This window comes from Lynx rufus, unplaced genomic scaffold, assembly GCF_022079265.1.
Source record: "Lynx rufus isolate CCGP_SWC_20201006 ecotype Redwood Valley unplaced genomic scaffold, mLynRuf1.p SCAF_10, whole genome shotgun sequence".
Taxonomy (NCBI): Eukaryota; Metazoa; Chordata; class Mammalia; order Carnivora; family Felidae; genus Lynx; species Lynx rufus.
In genome coordinates, this window is record NW_025814824.1 from 26,217,542 (window position 1) to 26,244,082 (window position 26,541).

The 26,541-nt window shown below is 41.1% G+C and overlaps 1 pseudogene; it reads left to right on the top strand.

Annotated features, from left to right (window-relative positions):
- LOC124524158 (uncharacterized) overlaps positions 1 to 26,541 on the top strand; it is a 62,180-nt pseudogene that overhangs the window by 15,399 nt on the left and 20,240 nt on the right.

Below are 26,541 nucleotides of genomic sequence, written 5' to 3' on the forward strand. Positions count from 1 at the left end.
AACAGCTAGGGAGCAAAATAAAACACAATAAGGGCATACAAAGTGGCGGGTGCTACCTCAGATAGGATGATGGAAGAGCTCTGTGAGGAGATGGTATTTGAACAAAAGCCTGAATGAAACAAAAAGTTCAAATCAGGAAACGTGAGAACATAATATGGTATTTCGCACACGTGGTAAATATAGCTGGGCTGCAATTTTCCTTCTGGGCAAAGAGAAACTTACTAAAACTCCTCATTTCATTTTCCGCAGACTAGTGTTACCACTTCCCCCAGGTTTAACTAAATACTTCCATTACTCAAATGAACATTGAGTGCCTGTTGTCAGGGGGGTAGACACCCTGCGCCCTTGTCCATTGGAGGAAGAATTAAGAAAGAGTCAAGTTGAAAGGGAATGTTACAAGTCCTTGTAGGGAATAGTGCCTTGGTAATCTATCACTATATAACAAGACAACCGAAAACTTAATGAATTACAGCAATTTAATATCTCTCACGATACTATGGCTTGAGGGACTCAGCGGGACACTTCTGCTCTACTTACTCGGGGTCTCTCACGCGGTTGCCGTCATGTGATGAGCGAGTCTGGTGTCTTCTGAAGCTCGAGTGGGCTGGAGCTTCCAATCTGGTATCGTCCGTCTCGTGCCCGTTACCTAAAAGCTCCTCAGTGACGCCTCACTCTTCGTGCGGCGCCTGGCCCTCCGACTCCCTTTGCGTGGCTTCTCTCCCCAGCAGGACACTCAGACTTCTTGCATCCAGACTGGCTTCCAAGACCACAGAAGCAGAAGCTGCCTGGCCATCTAGCGCAGCTTAGGTAGTATCACTTCTCCCACATTCTATTGGTTAAAAGGGCGCCACAGCACCATTCCTGGTCACACTGGGAGGGGACTGCACAAAGATGTTAAGTAGAGGCAGAGTTCACTGGGGACCATCTTTGGAGACAGCTGCCACCTACAGCAATCTGATGTGACTTTGCCCAAGTGGTATGTTTAGTCAGCGGCTGAACCAGAATTCAAGCAACGTGTTTCTTCGTTCTGTTTTCCTTTTTCAACCTGATCTGAGCCAAAATTCTTTTTTTTTTTTTCAACGTTTTTTATTTATTTTTGGGACAGAGAGAAACAGAGCATGAACGGGTGAGGGGCAGAGAGAGGGAGACACAGAATCGGAAACAGGCTCCAGGCTCCGAGCCATCAGCCCAGAGCCTGACGCGGGGCTCGAACTCACAGACCGCGAGATCGTGACCTGGCTGAAGTCGGACGCTTAACCGACTGCGCCACCCAGGCGCCCCGCCAAAATTCTTTTTGAGCCCAAAGTAAATAATATGAAGTTCAATGACACAAAATGCCATGAATTCCCTATACTTCCCACTTGGTCTCCTCCTTTCTAAGCCAGAGCCTTCCTGCAACATGCTGTTTGTTTTGTTCAATTATGGTATATATGTATGCTATATCTCTAATTATAGCATATATATGGTATGGTATATATATGTAATATATATAATTATGGTGTGTGTGTGTGTGTGTGTGTGTGTGTATTCATGTCGAGAAGCACTTATTTAACAGTGTTTGCAGCTCAGAGATAAGTTCCAGACACCATCACCAGTATTTCAAAGAGCTACTATTCAGATACATTAGCCAAAACGTGAAAGATAAGGCAAAGAGAAGTCATGTCTTTTCAATGTCATACTAGGGCATGCCTTAATAAGCCTGCGAAAAGATTATTCAATTATCTAGGAGAACATGCCTGTGTTTGACTTTGCCGTCCATGAATTCTATCCTCTGATAGAGATTTCTGTCCAGGAGAAACACTAATGATTTCTGTCTAGCACATAAAATAACCCAGAATTTTTGGTTTTATTTGCCCTGTAGGGCATTAATGCATATCCAACCTAGCAATTTATTCTAACATTTTTTTAAAATGTTTGTAAATAAATACTCAGTTCCTCAAATCCTCTGTGAGCCAGCTCTACCATCTTACTGTCTTCCTCATTAACGAGTTGAAGAAATCTTTGACACAAGCTCATTCTACATTTCTATGAGAGTTAGGTTTTCACCTTTCTGGAAATTATACTTTGACACTACAAAGGTTCCAATGGAACTTCCTGGGGGCAAGAGACCAAGGGCAGCAGTGGCTGACACAGGCTGTGGGCCATCATTCTTGTCTACGCAGAGTTGGTTGACTGTCTTATTTGGCAGTAAAATTTTGCCAGAATTATTCATGGGAGCTTCACTTCACAGTGCTCAAGGCTCTTATTCTGAGATTCAGGCAGCTCAGGAAGGAAAATGCTGAGCGCTTAAATTCCAACTGGATTTTTACTACCTGGAAGAAAAACACCAAGATGAGCAAAAGGAAAGAGCAACCAGCAGAACTTTCTGGAGAAAGGCCACCATTTCTACTAATTCAATACTGGAATCTTTGGCTTTTGATTGAAGAAATTAGCAAGCCCTATGTACCCATAGCATAGCACGTGTGAGAATTACTACAGGAAAATCTCACCTAGCCCCAGGGCATGCTTTTCTATGGCTCCACTCAATGGCTATTTTGAGTTCTCAAGAAGTGTAGAGGAATCTGGCACTCTGTCTCCACCACATTACTGGGTGGGTTTTCCTCACAAGCACATATATTTAGCAAAATCTCATGCCATACAAGTGGGAGTATAAGACATGTGGTGTATTGTATTTTCCTTCACCTGAGCTTTCTTTCTATTTTGAGTCCCCGTTGTGTTGACTAGCGGAAACACAATCTGATTCAACTCAGAGCCAGTTCTGTCCCTACCCCTATGGGTGCAGGTACAGTTCAACAGGATGTTGAGAATGCTGGGGCACTGTGTGTGGCTGGTAGTCAACATGGCCTGTCTCCTCCGGCACCTGTTGGGCTGTGGGTAGCTGCTGTCACTATACCCCTCACTTCCGGCTTCTGATCTCCCCCAGGGCTGACTACCAGCTGAATCCTGGGGACTTGGATCTCCCAGAAGATATAGTTCTGTTCTCACATCTTTCCACTGATTCTGAAGCTAGCTGCTCCTGACCCATTCTGTCTAGATGTCCCACAGAGCTATTTCTAGTCTACGGCTCTTAAACCACTAAGAGTAGTTTAAGAAAAATTATCCACAACTTGAAAATAAGATGAAAACATGGTTTAGTGCTCTTTAAAATTAATTGTGGAGTATCATCGAACAAGCCCTCTTATAAGGTCATCTGATCCTCTATCTAGGATAGTGTTTCTCAACTCTTTTTCATTATCCCTTTCCCCAAGAAAAAAAAGTACTTACATTCCAGTTTAATTTTAATTAATTAATATAGGATAATTAATTTAATTAATAATGAACTGGTTGACTAATTGGTATAATTTACCCTTAATAAGAGAAAATAAATAATCAAGAAGAAGATTGAACTTTGGAGGGCCACGTACACTTGTAATACCGAAGATTTTTTTTTGACCACCAAGAATGAATTTTCATTCCAAGGTGCAATACCACCTCTCAGTTGAGAATTCATCATCAAAAGAGAAGCAACTTTGGCTTACTACTTACTATTAATGAAGGTCCTGAGTCTTACAGGAAATTAGTAAGTTGCACATTATCTTTGTCCAATAAAGTTTAAATTATTTAAATTATTTCCATTCAATAGAACAGATAATCCCAAAACTTAGGATAGTGTTGCCCTATAAGAATGCATTATTCACTGACAGGTCAGTTTCTTATACTCTCCATGCAACGAACTTTACCATCCAACTGGTTCCTTTATTAATGAATTAAATTCATTTTTGTCACATGCTCACTATATATTTCTACTAGAGTTATGTTTTTAACTTGGAGAAAATTATATGTTGATATTTGCCATTTTAAGAAATTGTAACCTAGGGGCCCCTAGGTGGCTCCCTCAGTTAAGTGTCTGACTTTGGCTCAGGTCATGATCTTATGGTTCCTACGTTCTAGCCCCACATTGGGCTCTGTATTGGCAGCTCAGAGCCTGGAACCTGCTTCGGATTCTGTGTCTCCCTCTCTCTCTGCCCCTCCCCTACTCATGCTCTGTCTCTGTCTCTCTCTCAAAAATAAATAAACATTAAAATAGTTTTTTAAAAAAAGAAATTGTAAACTATCTACAAAGAAGATCGCATAGGTCCTCTCCGTTCTCAGATCCCTACCATCTCCAACTCATCAGGAACCTGCCAGGGTGGGGGCAGAACATGGGGCATCTAACTTTCATTATCCTTTCTCTGACATTTCTCCATCCCTATCTTTGATAATCTTTATCTTCTATTGGAAGTTTGGGGATAGAGAGTAAGTGAATTTCACTGGAAAGAAAAAATTTTTCTAAGGGTCATTCAGGGCTTAGATTTCATGGCTCCAACACCCAGGTCTTAAGAATCAGATCAAGTTTTTGAACCTCAAAAACCAAGAAATTAACTATTTTGTTTTCTCCTTCTGCTTGTAACAAACTGTACCCATGGTAAGATGCTTTGAGGTCTAGTTTGAAGAAGAAAGGGTTGGAGGGTAAAAAGATACCACCAAGGAGGAAGCAACTCAATAAATATAAAGATCTATTATAGGTAAATAAATAAAATAAGATAAGGCTATTTTTCTACCATTAACAATATTAATAAATGTTTTATCTCTATAGGTTAAATCAGGCTACACACTGTTTAACTCTGAAAGTCATGGCTGCTGACTTGCTGGAGGTCATTTACAGTTTTTAAAGAGACTCCAGACAGAAGACTTAACAGAGTTGTGGAACTTAGGAGACCCAGGACTGTCGCTATCTGGTGCAGGAAGTCAGAGCATCAGTTCCTTTGGTAATGCTCTCTTTTTCTAATCTATGTTATCCAAATGAGAGCACTGGAAGTAGAGAAGATACTCTCTTGTTCAGTTGTCTCTTGTTCAGTTGTCTCTGAGTGTATCCCCCCAAAATAAGTGGGTAATAGGAATGATTGTTTGTCAAATTATTTCTCCTCTTTCCTTTGCCACTGAGAAAACAAACCCTAGGGAGCCAGTCTGTGACATCCTCAAAGGTTATCCTGGCTGAGCACAACACCTCTTCCTTTACTTTCTGCCTTTTTCCTCTCACCACTTCCCTAACATACACGCAGCCCATGGCCATCCTTTCCACAGCGACATGCCCCCATAAAATTATCAGGGGGTTCTGTACCTCAGGGAGACTCCCATTCAACGCATTACCTTTCCCAGGGTTCTAAATCCTGCCTTTAACTGTGCAGGCTTTGGTAACCAGTGCAGAGTATTTCAACCCTCAGTGAATGGGGTAAGGATGTCAATGTGGGAGCTGCCAGAGGAACAAAGCTGACTCTACGATCTCCACAATAATATTGTCAGCCGGCAGTAATAAGGACAAGTGACTCCAGTCCCCCAAGGGATATGCTAATGTGTGCCAAGTTGATATTCTTGGCCGGCACTTTCACCTCTCACTTGGGGTTCTAATAGAAATCCAAGTTCTAGCAATTCCCCTTGCACTGAGAAGGGAAAACATTAACAACATGGAGGGAGCACTGAGCGCTTTCGGTACGTGTGTGTTAGTGAGCCACTCTAGTGCTGTGTGCTGCCATCTCTGTCCCCCTGCCATGGGCAGAAGGGAAACCATGAAGATACAAAAATGCAGCACAGTTAAGAATATCAAAATTAAACGCGAAGTATAGGAAGACAAGTACCCAAGTTGAAAAGTGTTTTTAAAATAAAAGACTGGCTTCTGCTTCCAGCCATAACAGAAATATAGGTATTAGATTTATCCTCACGAGGAAACAATGTGGAGCGAATGATTTTGGACTCAAGACACCAGACATCTTGGAAGAGGTGAATGCACGAGGTCAATTTCACATTCTCCCTAGCTTTCAATTTGGTGCCACTTTTTAGATTTTTTTTTAATGTTCATTGATTCTTGAGAGAGACAGAGTGTGAGCGGGGGAGGGGCAGAGAGAGAGGGAGACACAGAATCCCAAGCAGGCTCCAGGCTCCCAGCCGTCATCACAGAGCCGGAAGCAGGACTCGAACTCAGGAATCGCGAGATCATGACCTGAGCCGAAGTCGGACGCGTAACGGACTGAGCCACCCAGGCGCCCCTTGGTGTCACTTTTTGAATGAATCATAGCACAGAGAAATAAAGACCAAATAAAGAGAAGTGTCATGATGCACAGAAAACAAAACTTCAAGGCTGCTTTAGGGTAGCTGGGATTTGTGAGGCAGGGTGAAAGCTAAAACTAGAAAAGAAATAAGTGGAGAATATTTTTTCAAGCTTGGGATAGGGAAAGAAATTTCAGGATACATACATGTCTTAATTATAGGAAAAACTGATAAATTGGATTCATCAAAATTAAGATACTTTGCTCTTCAAAAGACACCATCAAGGAAATTATCAGACAAACAATAGTTTGGAAGAAAAAAAAATATATATATATACACATATATATGTATATATCTATACATATATATGTATATATCTCTGTATGTATACATATATTCATATATGACAAAGGGTTTATATATATATATTTTATAAAGAACTCATAACTCAATAACAACAAGAAAGCCCTTTTTTTTTTTTTGAGTGGGCAAAAGACAGATTCTTCAAAAGGAAAATCCACAAATGGTTAATAGATACAGAAAAAAATGTTCAACATCATAAGCCCTCAGGTAAATGAGGAAAGGAAATCCATAATGAGATACCACTACATACCCACCAGAATTGTTAAAATTTAAAACACCACTGCCAAATAAGGATGTTGAATAGTTGAAACTTTCATACATTTCTGTTGGGAAGCCACATTGCACACCCACTTTAGAAATGTGTGAGTGATTTTTGAAAGTCGCATATAACACAGGGTGCCTAGGTGGCTCTGTCAGTTAAGTGTCCGACTTTGGTTCAGGTCATGATCTCACAGGTCTGTGGGTTCAAGCCCCTCATTGGGCTTTGTGCTCACAGTGCAGAGCCTGGAGCCTGCTTCAGACTCTGTGTCTCCCTTGCTCTCTGCCCCTCCCCCACTCACACTCTGTCTCTCTTTCTCTCTCTTTCACAAAAATAAACATTCAAAAAAAATAAGTAAAAAATAAAGTTGCATATAACATCTACTTTTAAGACCCAGCATTTCCACTGGGTATATTGAAAAGAATTGTATACATATGACCACCAAAGATATGTATAAGAATTTTCATAGTAGTTTTCTTCAACTGGAAACAATGCAAATACTCAGTAACGGGAGTATAGATAAATAAATTGTAGTTTATCATAACAATGGAATTTTGTTCAACAATAAAAGAATGAACTCTTGATAGGTGCTACTACATGGCTGAATCTCAAAAGCATTATGCTGAGCAAAACGATCCAGACATAGAAGAGTTCTTACTGTATACTTCCAATTATTAAAAGTTCTTAAAGAGGCAAAACTAATCAAAGGTGGTAAATATCAGAGCAATGGGTGCCTGGTACAAGGTGCGGGGATTGACAGGGAAGGATACAAAGGAACTTTGGGGTGATATCCCAGAAGTTGACACGGTTGTGAGTTACACAGGTGTATATATTTGTCAAACTCATGACACAGTTTGCTTAAGATCTGTGTATTTCGTTGTAGGTAAATTATACCACCTTGATTTAAAAAAAAAAAAAGGAAAGCAGAGGGATGCCTGGGTGGTCCAGTTAGTTGAGCGTCTGACTCTTGGTTTTGGCTCAGGTCATGATCTCACAGTTCGTGAGTTTGAGCCCTGTGTCGGGCTCTACGTTGGCAGTGTAGAGGGGTTCTCTCTCTTTCCCTCTCTCTCTTCCCCTCCCCTGCTCACTCTCTCTCTCTCAAAAATAAATAAACTTTTAAAAAAAAAAGGAAAAGAAAAAAACCCTCAGGCACAATAAACAAAAGAACAATTCACAATATGGGAATTGCAAGTTGGGAAAGACTATGACCCCAGTGACGGAAGTAAAACTTTATTTTGCAAATCAGAAGGTTTTCTTTATTTGTTTTCACCAAATTGATTGAAGACCAATCAATTGGAGGCTGACAGTCAAAAATGTTTTTGATGATAGATCAGTGTGTATTTTTATCATAAAACCCAGAGAATTTCAAAAAATTGGATGGACACAAGACTTCTTCTACCCATATGTACTTATTTATGTTCTAATATTTCTCAGCGTTTTATTTCTATAAAAATGAAAAGGAAAATACGAAGGGAAAAGGAAGAGAGAAGTCTAGGGTAAAGGATTTGATGGCGCACAGCAATGAGTTAACTTCTTTCTCTGTGAACCACAGACTACGCTTTCTCATCCCATCCTTTCATCTGTTCTTGAGGTCTTTGAAGTCAGAAATGCAGAAACCAAGTCCTCAACAATGTGGTTGTTTGTAGCTACCATTTCTTTGGCATACACACAGCATCCTCTCTCTTTTCTAGTGGTGGTAAATTAATAGTCTTCATTGCTTGGCTAACCATGTTGCTAGAAAATGAGTCCAGTATGTTAGAGAAAAGGAATGAACACAACTGTGTTAAAACAACAAAGCATAAATGCCTCATTTTTCCTAGGGAGTAGAAACATGTTAAGCCCAGATTTTATTTATTTTTCCAAGTGGCATCTGAGAAACTGTTTGTCATGCCAAATCCTAATGCGGCAAAGATTCAAAGGGATTTTTGTCACTTATCACTTAAAACCCAACCAAGGTGGCCAGTTCTTAACATCGGAGATAGCCTCTTATACTGCACCTTCTCTTAGTGGTCAAGAGACACCCGTTTCTATTTTTTTTTAAGTTTCTGTCATATTAGGAAATTTTTTTAAACTCCAGAATAGGTCACAAAACTGTAGAATATTTTTAATGGTGGCACTTAGCGAATTAACACTATTAATACTATTAACACTGATAATTTGCTGTTAAAAAATCACCAAAAAATATAATTATGAAAGTTCCAACATAATTATAGCATTTATGAAAATATCTTTCATGATGCACTTCTGGCCATGTGCTTTGATAAATGAAGTACATGTTTAAGATTTCAAAGCCAGAGGGTGGCTTACATGTTTGGAGTTAACATCAAAAGTACCTATGTGAGACCGAACTGTGAACTGAGACAGACTCTACATATTTCACGAGATTAACTCAACCTAGATCACAGATCTAAATGCCAAATGCAAAACTGTAAAACTTCTAGTACAAAAGATGGGAAAAAAAGTATATATGACCTTGGATCTGATGCTGAATTTTTATATGCAGCACCAAACGCACAATTCGTAGAGAAAAAAAAAGAGTAGATTTTGCTAAAATTAAAAACTGTTACTCCAGGAAAGACATGGTTTAAAGAATGAAAGCATAAGCCACAGACTGTAAGAAAATATTTGCAAACATGTCACTGATAAGAACTCATATCCAAAATAATCAAAGAACTTTGCAAACTCAACATCAAGAAAACAAACAATGCAGCTAAAATGGGCAAAAGATCTGAACAGGCATTTCACGAAATAAGACATACAGGTGGCCAATAAAGCATATAAAGAGATGCTCAACATCATTTGTAATCAGAAAATTACAACCTCAAGCAACGAGATACTACTATACACATATTAAAATGACCAAAATCCAAAAAGCTTATAGTATCAATTGCTGACAAAGATGCAGAGCAACAGGAACTCTCACTCACTGCTGTTGGGAATGCAAAATGGTACAGCTGCTTTGGAAGACAGTCTGGCAGTTTCTTTCAAAGATAAACATAATTTAAACATAAAATTCAGCAATCACATTGCTAGGTATTTACTCAACTGACTTGAAGACTCAGAACCACACGAAAGCCACCATGTAAATGTTTATAGGAGCATTATTCGTACTTTCCCCAAACTGGAGACAACCAACATGTCCTTCAATAAGGAATGGAGAAACGAACTGGCACATTCATACAATGAACTACTATTCAATCAAAAGCAATAAGATATTGAGCCATGCAAAGACATAGATGAATCTTAAATGCACATTGATAGGTGAAAGGAGACAGTCTGAAAATACTACATATCGTACGATTCCATCTCTAGGTCATTCTGGAAAAGACAAAACTGGTGAGCCAGGAACCAGATCCATGACTGCCAGGTTTCCTAGAGGGGAAGGGGAAAAGAGTTGCAGAATTGGTAAAATACAAAGATATTTTAGGGTAGGAAAACTGTTCCATAGGCTACTGGAGCAAGAGATACATGACACTAGACATTTGTTTAAGTCCATAGAACTTTACAGTATAAAGTGGGAACCTTAATATAGAAACATGTAAACAAATCATTTAGGGGATAGAAGGATATGAGGATGGAACACAGAACATGACAAAATAACTGAATTAAAAATGTATGAAACAACTTCACTCAAAGGGGTGGGGAGAAAAGGTGCTGACCTAAGTCACTTTGGAAACTAGTGGGGTCTGTAAGATGAAGGGCAGAAGGAACTTCACGTGAGTGCTGTGCTTTAGCAAAGCTGTTTCCCATGAGGGTCTGAGTTAACAATCCTGAAAGTACTGTGCATGCACGCTGGAATCGAACAATTAAGTAAATGATTGGCAGATGGGGGGAGCCAGATTTCTCACTGTTGGAGTGGGGATGTTACAGACAGACAAGATTAGAGGGATCCATGTGGCAATCTACCAGAGCTAGAGACAGAAGTATGAGCTCCTGTTTGGTTTAACATAGAAACAAATATTGACATATAGGAACGTTCGTAGACGAGGGTACATACGCACATATATTGCCTTGTTCTGTGGCTCAGAGGCCCCAGAAACAACAAGAAGCACACAGTAGCAATGAGCACCCTTCCTCTTGCCCTGCCCCCACCACTTACCCTAAACACTTCATCCTGAAGACTCACGACGGACTAAGTACCCACTTCTCTGATCTCTAAGTACTCCGTGCAACTCATTTTCTCCATTCCCATGTCCTGAGATGATCAGATAATAATTTTGGGGTTTTTTTTCAGCCACTCAACACTAAGCTCTCCACCGGCTGGGAACTATGTCTTACCACCTTGCATCATCAGTCGTTAATATTGTATTCATGGGAGGAAGTGTTGCACTCAGTTCCAAAGCTCTATGTACCTTCCAAGTTTCTCAGTCTCAATCTGAGCAGGTAGCAAAGCCTCTCCTCTCCAGACCCAGGTGGGTTTGCTTTTCTTCTTTTGAATTTGCGGAAATCAGAAGAAACAATGCCAACAAACTGCCACTTAAATAAAAAAAAAAAAAAGTTTATTGCCTTTAACCATAAAAATATCTGTTCCAATGAGAGTACTATGCCTCAGCAAAGCTGGGTCCCAACATCTAGTGGCTTTGGCAGGTTCTGTGTCCAAGCTCCTGCTGCTTCCTTTTTGTTTGTTTGCTTTTAAAGTTTATTTATTTTGAGAGAGGGTGTGCGTGCACGTGCACACACACACAAGTTGGGGAAGAGTAAAGAGAGGGAGAGAGAGAATCCCAAGCTGGCTCCACGCTCAGCACAGAGCCCAACACGGGGCTCGATCTCATGACCACAAGATCACAACCTGAGCCGATATCAACAGTGGCACCCTTAACCAGTTGAGCCACCCAGGGTCCCCTGCTGCTTCTCGATCTAATTGTACGATCATTGAAAGCCCAGGACCCATCCCATCGAGCACAATCAAGAGAGGATCTCAGAATGGAGTGCTGAAATGGGAAAGGGAGTTCACAGACCGGTCCTGACTTTCATGACCACAACCATTTCTTTTGAGTGAGTCGTTTCTGTGGTTTCCGAAGGACCAGAAGGCTGCCATTCCAAAAACTGGACTCTCGTTTATTAATCTGCATGAGTCCATGACAAATTGTTCCTCTGATTCTTAGAAATCAAGAGGGGAATGGAAGTTAGAAAATTAACTTTTATTAACCCAAAACATAGAAGAATCCAGATGAACAATACTTCTCTGCTCTTTTCTTTTGCCAAAACACCATCCCTACAACTCTGGGCTGAAAATATCAGACATTTTCCTGTAGATAGCAGTTGGTGGGCTAGCATCCAAGGCTACAAGTGTGAACTGAACGTATATGTGTACCAAGCATTCAAAACCACCCTCAGAGACCATGATGAACATGGACGGGACCCAATATAAATATCTTTTCAATAAATGACTAGATAAATGAATTGATCTTATTGACTAATAGTTTTATAAGGGGGAGCTTGGCCAAGACAGGAATGAAGGATGCATTTTAGGGCAGAATGGGAAATAACATGGGAGCGAAAAAAGCAGTATTAAGTGACTTAAGAGTGGCTTGATATTAAGTAAATGCAGTGAATTTTGGCAGAAAAATTATAAAATATATTCTTCCCAAAAAGTTACGAGGGTTTAAGTACAAAAGTGGTCCAGAAATCACAGAACGATTTAGCTACTGGGAGAAGTATATGAACAAATCAAACTTTGGAACAGTGTTATGAAATTTTATGGAGAGCCAAAAGGGTTTCAACAGAGTGAATCCCTTCTTTTGTGGATCAAACAAACGTCATCACTCTTGCCTTCCATAAACTCCACCCACAATATTTGTGTTTGTTCTGTATTGGGGTCCAGGCAACAGTATTTTTCATAAGTGGTCCCAGTTCATTCTTATTTGCAATCAGGGTGGAGATGCTGTTATATACAAACTGCAGATACAAAAGGCAGGAGCACAGCACAGTGAGGCAGAGCACAGTCAGATCTTTTCCTGACCCGTTTTATTTTCAGTCTTTTACTTAAAGGTTAGTAGCTTGATATTTATGTGATCACTATGCAGGCAATTGGTTACTGGGCTGCTATTTTCACTCTTGCCTGGTGCCTCACAAGTATTAGGGATGGTCTAGAACCCCAATCACATGCTACAGGAAAGTGCACATCTCTCTGCACCTCACTGGGTCTGTTTGCCTTGAAAGCATTTCAGAAGCAGGGAGAGAGAGATCTGGGGTTGGGTGTGGACACAGAATGCCAGGTGATTTGAACCCAGTTCTGGCTTTCTCGATCCTCACCCAAAGCCTTTTCTGAGACTGCTTCCTCCAGCCTCTTGGAACGATAAACTCCTGGAAAGCCCCAACATCATCAACGACTTGCAGAGAGGGAAACAGGTTCATGGAGAGGAAGGGTCTTGACTAATCCAGGGACAACAGACAACCTGAGCTAGCCCATACTCCCCTGCCCCCTGGCCATCCTTCTCTAGGATGAGCTAGGAACTTGGGCTCCCCAAATAGTCCTCTCCATCCCCCTTGGTCAGGTTGAGGGGTGCCATTTTTCTGAGCCATAGTATTCTGGTCTGTGAAGACACTCAAGGATGAATTGTTCCTAGGTTGAGTTTTGCAGCCCTAACCAACTACCTTTTCATGCAGAGGCAGACAAACAGCCACACAACAGTCCTGTGTGCACAGTGCTCATGGATCACACGGCCATGGAGTCTGTGTGTTCTGAACATGCCATGTGATCATTTCAATCCTAATTGGAGCACTAAGCCTGCATATCTGATGTTTGAGGGCCCTGGCCCGCAAACAGGCTGAATTTGGGGACAGAGATGTCTCCCTTTACATGGCTTCACTACTCTTTCACCTTGCTATGCTCTCCCACCCTCAACAGCCCTAATCCCCCGACCACACTTCCAGATAGCTGTTCAGTGCAAGGTTCCAAGCCTGCTCTCTTCCTCGTCCATCGATGGTTCTACTCCCGACACAATAAGAAGTCTGAGAGGAAACAGTGCAAGGCTTGGGGAAGCCAAGCAGAAACCCTCACACCCCCTAGAAGCCCCTCACCCACAGCTTCTCAACACCCCCAGCCAAAAGCGGTTGACTATTTATCTAATTGCATGTCAGACTGTCATTGAATAAGACTGTGCTTTAGACCTCTGGATGTTTAAACATGTTTATTTCATTTGGACTTTAAAAGCAAATTTCCTCTTTCTGAAAATAATTCATAGGTTTAATTTGAAAAATATTCAGTCTTCAAAAGAGCTCTTGAGTGTCTTTCAATTTTTTTGAAGTTCAAGTTTCACAGAGTAAGAAAGGAAACCAACTGATGGAAACAAAATCCACTGAAAAAGGTAAAACATGTCCTATTCAAATGTAAACAGAAGGCAATTTAAAGCATATTTCACAGATAATAGATACCATAAATCCTTGTCTGATCCATTAACAAATAATTTTTCTGATAACAAACAGCTGAGTTTTATACGTAAAACCCCCGAATTCCTATTTTAGTCTTACAGTTCACATAGATTGATCAAGGTGGAATGCCTAGTGATGCCAGTGGGATTTCCCCGAATTTTGTGCACTTGAATTTCTAGTACCAGCATTGAGAGAAATCAGGAAAGAGTCCTTGGCTCTGAAGCAGGTATCTAAAAAAGATTTCTCTCTATTTTTCTTCCATTGCATTTCCCCTTTGCCCTACCTTGGTCAATGAATGAGAAGTTATCTTTAGACAATCATACTTGAGTTTCCGTGGTCTAGTTGCGGTTTATGTTGTTAAGTAGTCTGCCTTCAAAAGCAATTATGCTAAGCGAGAGAAGTCAGAGAGAGACAAACACCGTATGATTTCACTTACATGTGGAATTAAAAACAAAAGAAAACAGAAACAGACTGATAGATACAGAGAACAAACTGGTAGTTGCCAGAGAAGAGGTGGGGGGGGGGGCGGGGAAGGGCAAAATGGGGGAAGGGTATTAAGAGGTACAAGCTTCCAGTTATGAAATAAGTTAAGTCACAGGGGCGTGATGTACAGCATAGGGAATATGGTCAACATTATCATACTAACTTTGTATAGTGACAGATGGTAACTAGACCTATCAAGGTCATCACCATTTCTTAAGGTATAAAAATACCAAATCACTACGTTGCACACCCGAAGCTAATATAATACAGTAATTTAAGTTATAAACGATAAAAAGATTTTTTAAAATAATTCGTATCTGACCTCCAGTTTAAACTCACCGAACGCTAGACTACGGCCTGGCCGTTTTAACGAGCAAGATGGATCCCAGCACAGTCTACTCATCCCTGTTGATTTATGGCAGTCATAACAATGACCGAAATGCTCAGATTTCCCAGGCCAGCTTATATATAAATCAAGTCCAAATCATTGTCATCTTCAGCATCCTCTCTCTAACTAATTTACTGCATTTTGCCAAAAACTGGCCTAAGAGAAAAATCCACTGGGTTGACACAACACTTTTTTCTTAGGCACGGATCCAGCGTTCAACAAACTTAATTAGGAGCGAGGAATCCAGATCAAGAGCTAAGCCAGTTAAGCTATAGCCCTTGAGCTCCTGAATCAGGGAAATGTCTCCTAGGTATTTAAGCACGTGAGTTTCAAGAGAAGGGTTTAAAGGCAAAACGGGCCATACATTTCCACATACATTTGTCACGTTCATGCGACAGTCTAAGGGTCAATCACAGGGAGCGATGAGATGTATTCAAATGGCATCGGCTTAAATATATATATCCGACCACAAAGTTCCCCCAGACCTCAAGGGTCAGTTTCCTCCCCTTTGTGGCCATGTTGGCTTCTGAGTTATTATTATAAAGTGTCTATTTTGAACAGTGAATAAGTGATAATGCTAAACAGCCTCAGGGCACAGCCTAGAAAAATGATTGACGGAGCAGCTGTCAGCCCTGCTTTCCATCCTTGCACCGGTCTGAAATCCAACGTGCCTGTTTAAATGGAGCACATTAGCAGTTTTACAGGGACTAATAGGCTCGCCACATCGTTACTCAGAACCCGCGGCATGTCTCTGTGGGGGAGGGCTCAGATTTCACTAGGACATTTCACTAGTTATTAGGAAGGTGGGGTTTGCCTGGGCATTCCTTTACACAGCAAAGCTCTCATATCTGAGCCTTAGAAGTGTATCACTAAATAAAACAAAACTCCACCCCCTCTCAAGCCTGAATCTGAAGGTCTGCTAATCAGGTAGCGTACCTGATGTCCTCTGGGGAAGTACCAGATGGAATGACTACGATCTGTCTTTACACTAATGAAAAGCACACAAAAAGAATTGTAGGTGTGGCACAGTGCCAGAAGATGCAGAACTTCCTTATTTTCCTTGGAGGGAGATAGGCTGCTGGAAGTTTGTTTCTGGTGGAGAATTGACGGAGTCAACTGATGTCGGATTCATTTTTTGCTTGGGAAAGTCACTGAAACGGAACCCTTTAGTTATATGGATGCAATGCGAATTTCACCCAATATCCTGAAAGAAGTGTCTAACTGGATTTTTTAGCCTGGGTGGGAGTTTGAGACTCTGTGAGGTGTTGCAGTGTTTCTTTCTGTACCCTTGGAATATGATGAAAAAGGGGTGACAGTATTTGCATAAGAGTCATGAAATCTTACAGCCAAAATTCTCTTGGAAGAGACTTGTTTCAGACCCAACGTGTATCTATTGCTGGCACACCCCTTGGCCCAGTGTCACTGGTAAAGATGTACCGTTGTCCTATCCTGGTTAAAGCAAATTATTGGGGGTATTTTCTGGTTGTTAAGATGGAGAAATAGTTGGCAAACGGCCTAGGGGCTGGCTATCTGTATTTGTAGATACAGTTTTTACTAGAACATGGCTCTGTCCATTTCTTTATTGCCTACAGCTACTTTTGCACTATAGTGTCAGAGTCCTATGGCTCCACACACCTAAAATATAGACTACAGAATCCTTTCTTAAAAAGTTTGCCTCCACCTGGGGCGCCTGGGTGGCGCAGTCGGTTAGGCGTCCGACTTCAGCCAGGTCACGATCTCGCGATCCGTGAGTTCGAGCCCCGCGTCGGGCTCTGGGCTGATGGCTCAGAGCCTGGAGCCTGTTTCGGATTCTGTGTCTCCCTCTCTCTCTGCCCCTCCCCCGTTCATGCTCTGTCTCTCTCTGTCCCAAAAATAAAAATAAAAAACGTTGAAAAAAAAAATTTAAAAAAAAAAAAAAAAGTTTGCCTCCACCTAGAGAAAAAAAAGGAGTCCACTATGTTAATAGTTGCATACTTTTAATTAGAAGATGTATTGATCGATTGTATTAGATGAGAGAGCGCATTTGGAGCAGAAAAGCTGCAACAGAGTCTTCTGTTAGAAGCAAACCAGCTTCAGCATAAGCCCAACCAGTGAGTTAGATGAGTATGTCGTACGATCACCATCCCCGCATCTTTCAGAGTTTCAATGGTGACCTTTCACTTTGGGACTTCCCCCAGCAGCGGGGCGTTGCTCCTGGTTTGCTATTTTGGCAGGGAGAGACAGGTAGAAGGACTTCCACTGGCCTCTTCCTACCACATTCGTCGGTACTCTAAGGCAAAAGGCCATTATATGGATTCTGCCAAGTGATGTGTGTATTACAGATACATTCTCGTAATGGGACATAACCACGAAATGTATTTAAGGTCTCCAATGAGCCTACAGTAGAGAAGACCTAGGGTAGAAATTCTGTGTGTTTTCCATCCCCCTGTAAGCCCTATTCTGACAATGGTTTTGTAGGTCTCCAGTAATTAGTGTTGACTTTATTAACCTATTGGACTTTATGTCCAATAACCCCCAAGATGTTTGGGTAGTTTCCTTTCCATAATCCATTTATCCCAATGAATGCCTGCTGGTCCTTCAGTGAAATCTAAGAGAAAGAATCACAATACTAACTTGTAACAGGTCCTTAGCCTCTAGGGTACCTGATCTGTCTTTATTCAACAGTCTCTATATTAGTATACAGACAGACTCAAACCTGAAGATTGGATGGGGGTCTTGGATTAACCACGCTTTTTATTGTCTGTATCTTATAATGTTTTGAGATCTCAAAAATCTCACTGGCAGGGAGAAACTGCCCTTCCCAGGGCTAACCAATTGTTAGAAATAGCAAAGTATTCAGCCAGAAGCACAATGGTTGGCTTCTTATGCAAACAACCAATCTCGAGTCTATTTGTCTGTTTATTCCTCTTATCTCTTTATCTAAATCTGTCACATCAAACTAGTATTTCTCTGGCCCTAAATCACTCCAGGGCCAGTTACCAGACAACTGGAGGCCACCACTATGGCCTAGAGTCAACCAGCATTATTCAAACTGGCCAATCCTAAACCGTTTACACTGCCCTGGCTTTCCCACCATAACCCCAATAAGGGCCATAGTTTAGGATTTCCCCTTACTCCTGCTTCTACCTCCAGACTAAAAATCTCCTGCTTCCCCTGTGGCCCTGTGTAGCATGCCCCTTTCTCCCAGGAAATATAAGTAGTAAAATTCTTTCAAATACCATTGATTTGTCTGTGTCATTACTCAGCTTTATAAATTAAGACCCAGGCAAAAAACAGGACCGTGTCTCCATTCTGGTAGCTCAAATCAGGCCTCTATTAACCACCTTTACTCTTTTATCAGTCCTATGAATCAAATTATATTTTAATGGGCTGCCCATCATTTCTATCCTACTGCTCTGTGATTAACTGACCATCATTGAAGATTCCTGTGGATCAGATTAATCTGGTTCAGATTCCACTTTTGTCATCTAGTGTAGTAACTACATAACCACCCTCTGATTTCCACACTCAAAACAGAAAACACATTAACATCGTACACAAAATCCTCAGCCGAAAGAGAATGGACACTGTAGGATTTTACAAAAGTGTCGATGCTTCTTTTCCACTATATTTATCAACAGGCTATAGTGAATATATCCAAATTAAAGGTGATAAATCCCCTCCAACATTCTCATCTTCAAGGAACTGGGATTTCTTCGTCTATATAAAACCATGGGAATCTTGACATCTCCGTTTCATTTAGGATGGCCACCATTGAATCCAGATTTCAGACCCTACAATAAGCAAACATTTGGAACCACTCTCTACCACTTGAGTTAGGACAAGAAATACAGAATATTTGCTAAGGATACCTGTATGAATAGGTTTAACTTTATTTAATGTTATCTTCTTTCTTCCTTTATCTGGCTACCTGAGAATGCACTCCTATACCAATTCTCGGACATCAGGAAATGTATAACTTGAGAAAGTCTTTCAGTGCTTTCCCAGATATTACTTGACTCACAACTGTCTCATGACTGTTTGCAACAATGTGTCCTTAGCTACAAGGGCCCAGGCCTTGCCGCATGGTTGGATTTTCACAATCTTCCTCTACTTCCTTCAAAGTGAAGGGCTTGCAACCACTCCTGGTACCAACTTAGGTATCATTGAGGCTTCTCCTATGAAAAGCAAAGCATCAACCCTGACTCACACAGGTACAAAAGAAAATTATTAAAAGACCTTGCGCATCTATGGAGTGCCTGGGTGGCTCAGTCGGTTAAGAGTCCGACTTCGACTCAGGTCATGATCTCGTGGTTGGTGGGTTCGAGCTCTGCGTCAGACTCTGCACTGACAGCTTGAAGCTTGGAGCCTGCCTCAGATTCTGTCTCCCTCTCTCTCTTCTCTCTCTCTCTTTCTCACTCAAAATTAAATAAACATTAAAAACCAGATATTGCATATCTCAGACTTTTAAAGACGGGAGAACAGGTTTAGGGTATGCAATCAGGAACAATGCCTGAAATGTTGCAGAACCGTTAGCAAGGATGCTCCTGGCCAAGGCCATCAAGCAATAGGTACTACTTGTGAACCATAAACCTCTCCAGCCTGTGATGCTACCCTGAGACCACAGCTTCTGCTGCTCCAGGAACTCTTCTCAAAACCATCACTCCCCAGGGGTGGCTCAGTGACTCAGTCCGTTGAGCGTCCTACTTTGTCTCAGCTCATGATCTCAGGGCTCATGAGTTCAAGCCCCATATCGGGCTCTGCGCTGGCAGCTCAGAGCCTGGAACCTACTTCGGATTCTGTCATTCTGTCAAAAATAAACATTATAAAGTTTCCAAAATAACCCTCACTCCCCTGAAGGAGAACCTTCACAACCCTTACGAATCTCCAATAGACGCCACTAATTTGTGGATCCTGGACGGCATCCCCATGACTTTGCTGCAGGTAAGTCTTAGAAACGTAAAATAGTTTCTGCAAACCAAAGTGGGATCCACCTCTTCCAAGGCTTGTAAAGGGAAGGAATTCCCCAAAACACAGGGAGGGAATTCAAATGCTGCGTCACCCCAGAAGCATGACCCCCTGCCCACTGCTAGACGTTTTGTACATAGTCCAGCATAGTCCGTACATGTAATGGGTGCCTCATAATTGCTCAGAGAGGAAGTCTACACTCATTCTTTTCTTTCTCTTTGACTTTGGACAGCCACACACATTCCTTTTTTTTTTAAGTTTATTTATTTATTTTGAGAGAGAGGGTGCAGGTGGGAGAGGGGCAGAAAGACAGAGAGGGGGATACAGGATCTGAAGCAAGCTCCAGGCTCTGAGCCGTCAGCACAGAGCCCAATGTGAGGCTCGAACCTACGAACCTCTAGATCATGACCTAAGCCGAAGTTGGATGCTCAACCGACTGAGCCACCCAGGTGCCCCACGTTCTTTTTCTCTGTGCAACTTGAGCTGCAATCATTTGTTCTTGACACAAAATCTTGATTTGTTTTCAGTGTGATTTTGCTTTAATTCACAGAACGTTACAGTTGCAAAGAACTTGAGATGTTAGCAAGATCTATCTTCCATTCAGCAGGATCTCCTATACAATCCCTGAATAAACAATTAAATGGTGCCGGTCCGAGAAGCTAATTTGACAAAAGCTTGAATTTAACCTCTTAAAGCTACTCAATCCGCCTCCTGGATATTTCTAATTGTTACTTGGTTCTTTCTTCTAGGGAGTTGAAATGTAATTTGCTATATAACTTCCACCTGTATGCTAATGATGCTCTTTAACACAGAACAAATTTACTCTTTTCCAAGTGGTAACTTTCAATAGAGCCAGACAGCTTTGGCTCCCCTTCCTCTTCCCACACTTAATATGGCTACTTCCCTCCAACCCCCTTCAAGTGACGAGATTACAAATGTCCATCTTGGCTGGTCATCTTGTGTGAAGTCCACCAGTTTACCACTACCTCATAAAGTGGTATGGACATATGTTGGGGAATACGCTTAAAAGCTATTTTTAATATATTCATCACTCATTTTTATAGGATTTCAGTCTATCCAAAATACCTACGGCACTGAAAGCACTGGCTTTGTGTGTTGTCTTTAGATGAAACATTAAACTTAACTAACATTCCTCGACATTCTTTTGCCTCTTCGGGTGCTGTTTGGTTGTTTATTTTGCGTCTTACCATATGCTCCAGGAACTGTGGCTTCTTGGGGAAATCAAATCCCATTTTTCTTTTCCTCAGGTAATCTCATAGCTTGGGAGCTAAATTAGAAGGCTCATGGGAAACATTTGTAGTGGCTGCTTGGTCAACATCTGCAATGTGCAAGGCATTTGACACACCAAGGGAACTGCAGGGAGAGGACAAAAAATACAGAGATGTGTGAATGGAAAGCACTAAGAGAAAAGCACTTTTGTTTGTTTTTGTCTTATGGTGGTGCTTTTTGTCGGTTTGTGTTCAGTGATTCTTGGTTTGCAAAGTTAAGCAACATTAGGGAAACACAATGAAATTAACATCTGTTAATTTCCTGAAGTGGGGGAAGAAATAGGAGTAGCGATTGAAACAGAGAAAGATAAACTTGTTAATTATAGCAGTTTTAATAACTTTATAATTAACTTTAATGAATCCACATTTAGAAAAGATTTAACTCCTCTCAAGATAAATACATCAGAAATGAACAAATCTCTTCAAGGGATCCAGAAGCGAATTGCCAACCTAATAGGACATTGATGAAATTGTATCTCCACAGCTCATTTAGCTTTCAGGTAAGGAGGCATCTATGTTTTATTTATGATCGTTAATGTTGTTCACAAGCTTGTTTACAATGAGTCAAAGTCAGTAAATTCATAAAACTTTACTTCTGCTTCTGAAATATATAGCAAACACACAGCATTTAACATTTGCCAGCTCTTGTTCTAAAAATACATATTTATATATAAACACATTTAAATATAAATATATTTCTGCATAATATATATGTACATACATCTAGAGTTTATTAATTTTTTTATTTGAGAGAGAGAAAGCGTGGGGGGGGGAGGGGCAGAGGGAGGGAGAGAGAATCTTAACCAGCCTCCATGCTCAGCACAGAGCCCAACACAGGGCTTGATCCCACAACCCTCCATCATGACCTGAGCTGAAATCAAGAGTCAGATGCTCAACTGACAGAGCCACCCAGGCGCCCCCATATATAGTTTAAATATATACAAACTCATTGAACCTGAGACACAGAGAAGTAAAGTAACTTGCCCAAAGTCGCACAGCTAGTTATCGATGGAGCTGGAATTTGAACCCGAGTTGGCTGACCCCAGAATCCATGTTCTTAACCATGATACTGCATTGTGTCTCAGGACAACAAATGGAAAAAATCCTAACATTTTACTCGATTATTAAGGACAAATGGTGTACTGACCCACTTTTTCAGTCCCAGAGAAAACTGCCTTGAAATGTGCCCTTCTCAAAAAATAAAAAGAATAAATGATAAAGTGGGAATTCTTACGGTGCTTCATGAATTATGTGTGTCATTTTGCTTTGCCACGCCAAATATTGAGGAGAGCGGAGTAAAGTTGCATCTTCTGCATTAAGGCTCTCTTGGGTCTGAGAAAACATCTTTACGTTCTTCAAGATGCCAGTTAATGACGTCCAGTTTTTCAGACTTGAGATGTATGTCACTCCAGAGCATGTCACTTAGCCATAAAAATTGATAGTGGTTGGTTCATGTTGTAAGTTAAATAACAATTTATCAACCCATATAACTAATTTAAGGTGTCTTTCAGAAATAGAGCCACATGTGCATGCCCTGATTTGTCCCAACAGCCAGACCAAAAGGGCACCATATTGCCACCATAAAATAGATTTTATCTTCCTGCCTCTAGTGCAATATACATCTCAATTCCAACATGATAGCCCAGAGGGCAATATGCTCTGCTTGCCATCATAGATACCAAACAGACCTATGGAAAAAAAGAGCACAGGAGTCAAATTTGAGCAGGAAAAGAATGGATGAAAGAGTGAGGTTTTGAAGGGTTACTTACGAGCTGTTCTTTGTCCATAAGAACTATTTTACAGTAAGACACAGAGAAAGATTACAGCTTCAAGTTTAAACCGACAACATATTTTGCATTAGCATCTTTGTTGGAGCTCAGGGGACAGAGTGAGAGACTGATTCCCAGTGTGCACAGCAGGATTTCAGTGGGTTTCACTGGCTTGTTCATGTACTAGCGCCCGATCAGGAAACCACACTACACTTGTGTTCCTGGCCTCATACTTCATTATTTTACTAAGGTCACATTGCTCATCTCTGCTGTGTCCCCAATTTCCCTTTTTTTATGGTGTGAGAAACTAACAGTATCTCTTCGCATGCTTAGGATTTGGGAAGTAATTGATTGACACTTGAACTCGACCTTGTCTTTCTCCACTGCATTTTGATGTAGTTTATTGGCATAAACTGACTTTAAGTAATTTCGAGAGCTCTTTTCTCAAAAGCCCTGCTCCAACACCTGATGAATTGGTACATAATGATGCCATTAGGTTTTTATAAATTGCTATTTCATACTTCGGGTTGATGCTATTGACTGAACACATTTATTCTATCAATATACCTTTCAGTAAATACCAGCATAGCTGACAATCTTAAACATATTAATCTACAGTGTTTTCCCATTAAAGTGTTTGAAGTGGCTGGCATCATGTGATAATCTAACTAAAAACAAGCCATGTTCCTATAGACGTTGTAGGTACACCTAAAAGGAAAACTGTAAGTCATTGTCTAAAATCTTCAATTAAATTTGTGGCATTAGAGGAGAAACTTAATTAACTTCTGCTTTCAAGAAGTTTAATTTTCGTCAGCCCCTGGTGAGCTCAGAAGTGCTTGGGGAAAAGACTGATAGAGTATATTTCCAGAATAAATAAAGGAAGAAATGTTCTTGAAAATCCTCAACAGAGTTGACTGACTAGAAAATAAGGCATGGAGATGCTTCGAGAGAGAAATGGCAGCTTGGAAGCAAAGGACCTACAAGGACTCTTACTGATTGCCTGTTAAGCAAGCTACTGTGCTAATCAGTCACCTATGAATGATAAACAGAAAGAAATGAAGCTACTCTTCCTGTTGAAAGTTAGTGTGACCTCACTGAGGCCAGAAGAGGGAAAAGGGCAGAGCCCACAGGGTGCTTTCCCAGACCTTCTTCACTGCCCAGCTTGGCTTGAGGACCAGTGGTGTCATCCAGGCACCGCCACTGACCCCTGGGGAGACCACGGGGAGCTCCAAGGTGAAGTATACTCATCAGTAAGAAAAGCACAAATCTTCATTGCAGGGTGGCTTTGAATACTAAATAGAGAAAATCTGTAGAGCACTTAGTAGGCAGTTCTGGTTTCTGCTTCTGCATGCAAAAAGTGTGGAAGTTGCCTTGCTACCCTAACAAGTAAACAACTAAACCAACTAAAAAATCAACAACTCTTCTTAGATCTGTGAAAGAAATGAGGTCACTGGGCCACCCGCTGTCCCCCAAAACTGGAGGCACTGACACGTGAGAACAGAGGATCACAGCTTACTAGAGCAGAGCCTCATGGCTGAAGTCTCCAGGGCAGCCAGTGGGATCCTCTCACAGGGGGAGAGGATCTTCCTGACAAGGTCTGCCTTCAGGAGAAACTAACCAGAGCTTACCCTGCTGGGGTCTTGGGAGAGCCTAACTGAACTGGGGGAAGAAAAACACCCAACGCCAGCCCACTCCATCCATCCTGTCCACCTAAAGGGTAGAAAAAACTGAGAAGCACTTGTGAGGTTCAAAGTCCAGAGGCATGGGTTCACTGAAAGACTAAGGTTTAATCATAGGAGTACAAAATGCTTCCCCTCCCCCCACACCTCACCACCACATTACTAAAAGCCTGTTTTTGACAGTTTCTTTGACCCAGGGAAGCATGTCTGGGTACCAAGAAAAAATGATGAGGCATATCAAAAGATAAAGGACATAATCTGAAAAGACAGAACGAGCATCAGAACCAGGCACGGCAGGGATGTTGGAATTAACCTGGCCACATCTAGAACAACGAGGATTAATATGCTAAGGACTGTAATGGAGAAAGTAGACAGCGTGCAAGAATAGATGGGCTATGAAAGCAGAAAGATGGGAATCCTCAGAAAGAACCAAAAAGAAATTCTAGCGATTAAAACACTAAAACGAAAATGGAGAATTCTTTTGATGGGCTTAGTAGTGAACTGGACACAGTTAAGGAGAGAATCTCTGAGCTTCCGGATATATCAATAGAATCCTCCAAAACTGAAAAACAAAAAGAACAAAACCTGGCTGGGGGGAGGGTAAGAGAAGAGAATATCCGAAAATGTGAGACAATTACAAAAGGTGCAAAATACACGTAATGGAAAGGAGAAGAAAAAGACAAAGGAACAAAAGAAATACTAGAAATATTTGAAGCAGGGGGTGCCTGGGTAGCTCCGTTGGTTAAGCATCTGACTCGATCTTGGCTCAGGTCATGATCTCACGGTTCGTGTGTTCAAGCCCCACATCATCACAGCACAGAGCATGCTTGGGATTCTGTCTCTTGCTCTCTGTGCCCCTCCCCTGCTCTCTCACGCTCTCTCTCTCTCAAAATAAACCAGTAAACTTTAAAAAATAGAAATATTTGAAGCAATAATGACTGAGGATTTCTCCAAAATTAGTATCAGACATAAAACCACAAATCCAGGAAGCATGATAAATGCAAAAGCCAAATCCAAACAAAACAAAAACACTATACCTAGGTACACCATATTCAAACTACAGAGAAATAAATGTAAAGAAAAAAAATTCTGAAAGAAACAGAAACAAGCCAACCAAAAAATCACATTACCTCCATGGGAACAAAGGTAAGAATTGCATCTGACTTCTCCTCAGAAACGATGCAAGAAACATTGCATGCAAGAAAAATTGCATCTGACTTCTCAGAAACAAGAGAGCAGAGTCTAGTATTTACCTTGAGTTCTATATTGTGCAAAATGATTCTTCAAAAGTGAAGGAGAAATAAAGACCTCAGGCAAACAAAAACGTAGGGAATTGTAGCCAGTAGACCTGCCTTGCGAGAAATGTTAAAAGAGGTTCTTTTGAGAAAAGGGAACTAATACACATCAGAACTCAAGTTTACCTAGAGAAAAGGAAGAGTACTGAAGAATGAACAAGTAAAGGTAAGATAAAAACTTTTATTTTTCTTACTCTTTTTTTTTTAAGGTAGGCTCCACCCAGCGTGGAGCCCAACACAGAGCTTGAACTCACAACCCTGAGATCAACACCTGAGCTGAGATCAAGAGTCAGATGCTTAACCACTGACTCACCGAGGTGCCCCTTACTTTGTTTGCTCTTAATTGATCTAACAGATAACAGTTTGTTCAAAATAATAATAGCAACAATGTATTCAATTGCATATGCTTATATCATAACTCTAGTGGTACAGTGTTATTTGAAAGTGGGCTCAGATTAGTTGTACATGTTATGTATATCATAACAAGAGAATATATTCTTTTTTTAATTTTTTTAATATTTATGTATTTTTGAGAGACAGAGAGAGAGAGAGAGACAGAGCATGAGTAGGGAAGGGGCAGAGAGAGAAGGAGACACAGAAGCCAAGGCAGGCTCCAGGCTCTGAGCTGTCAG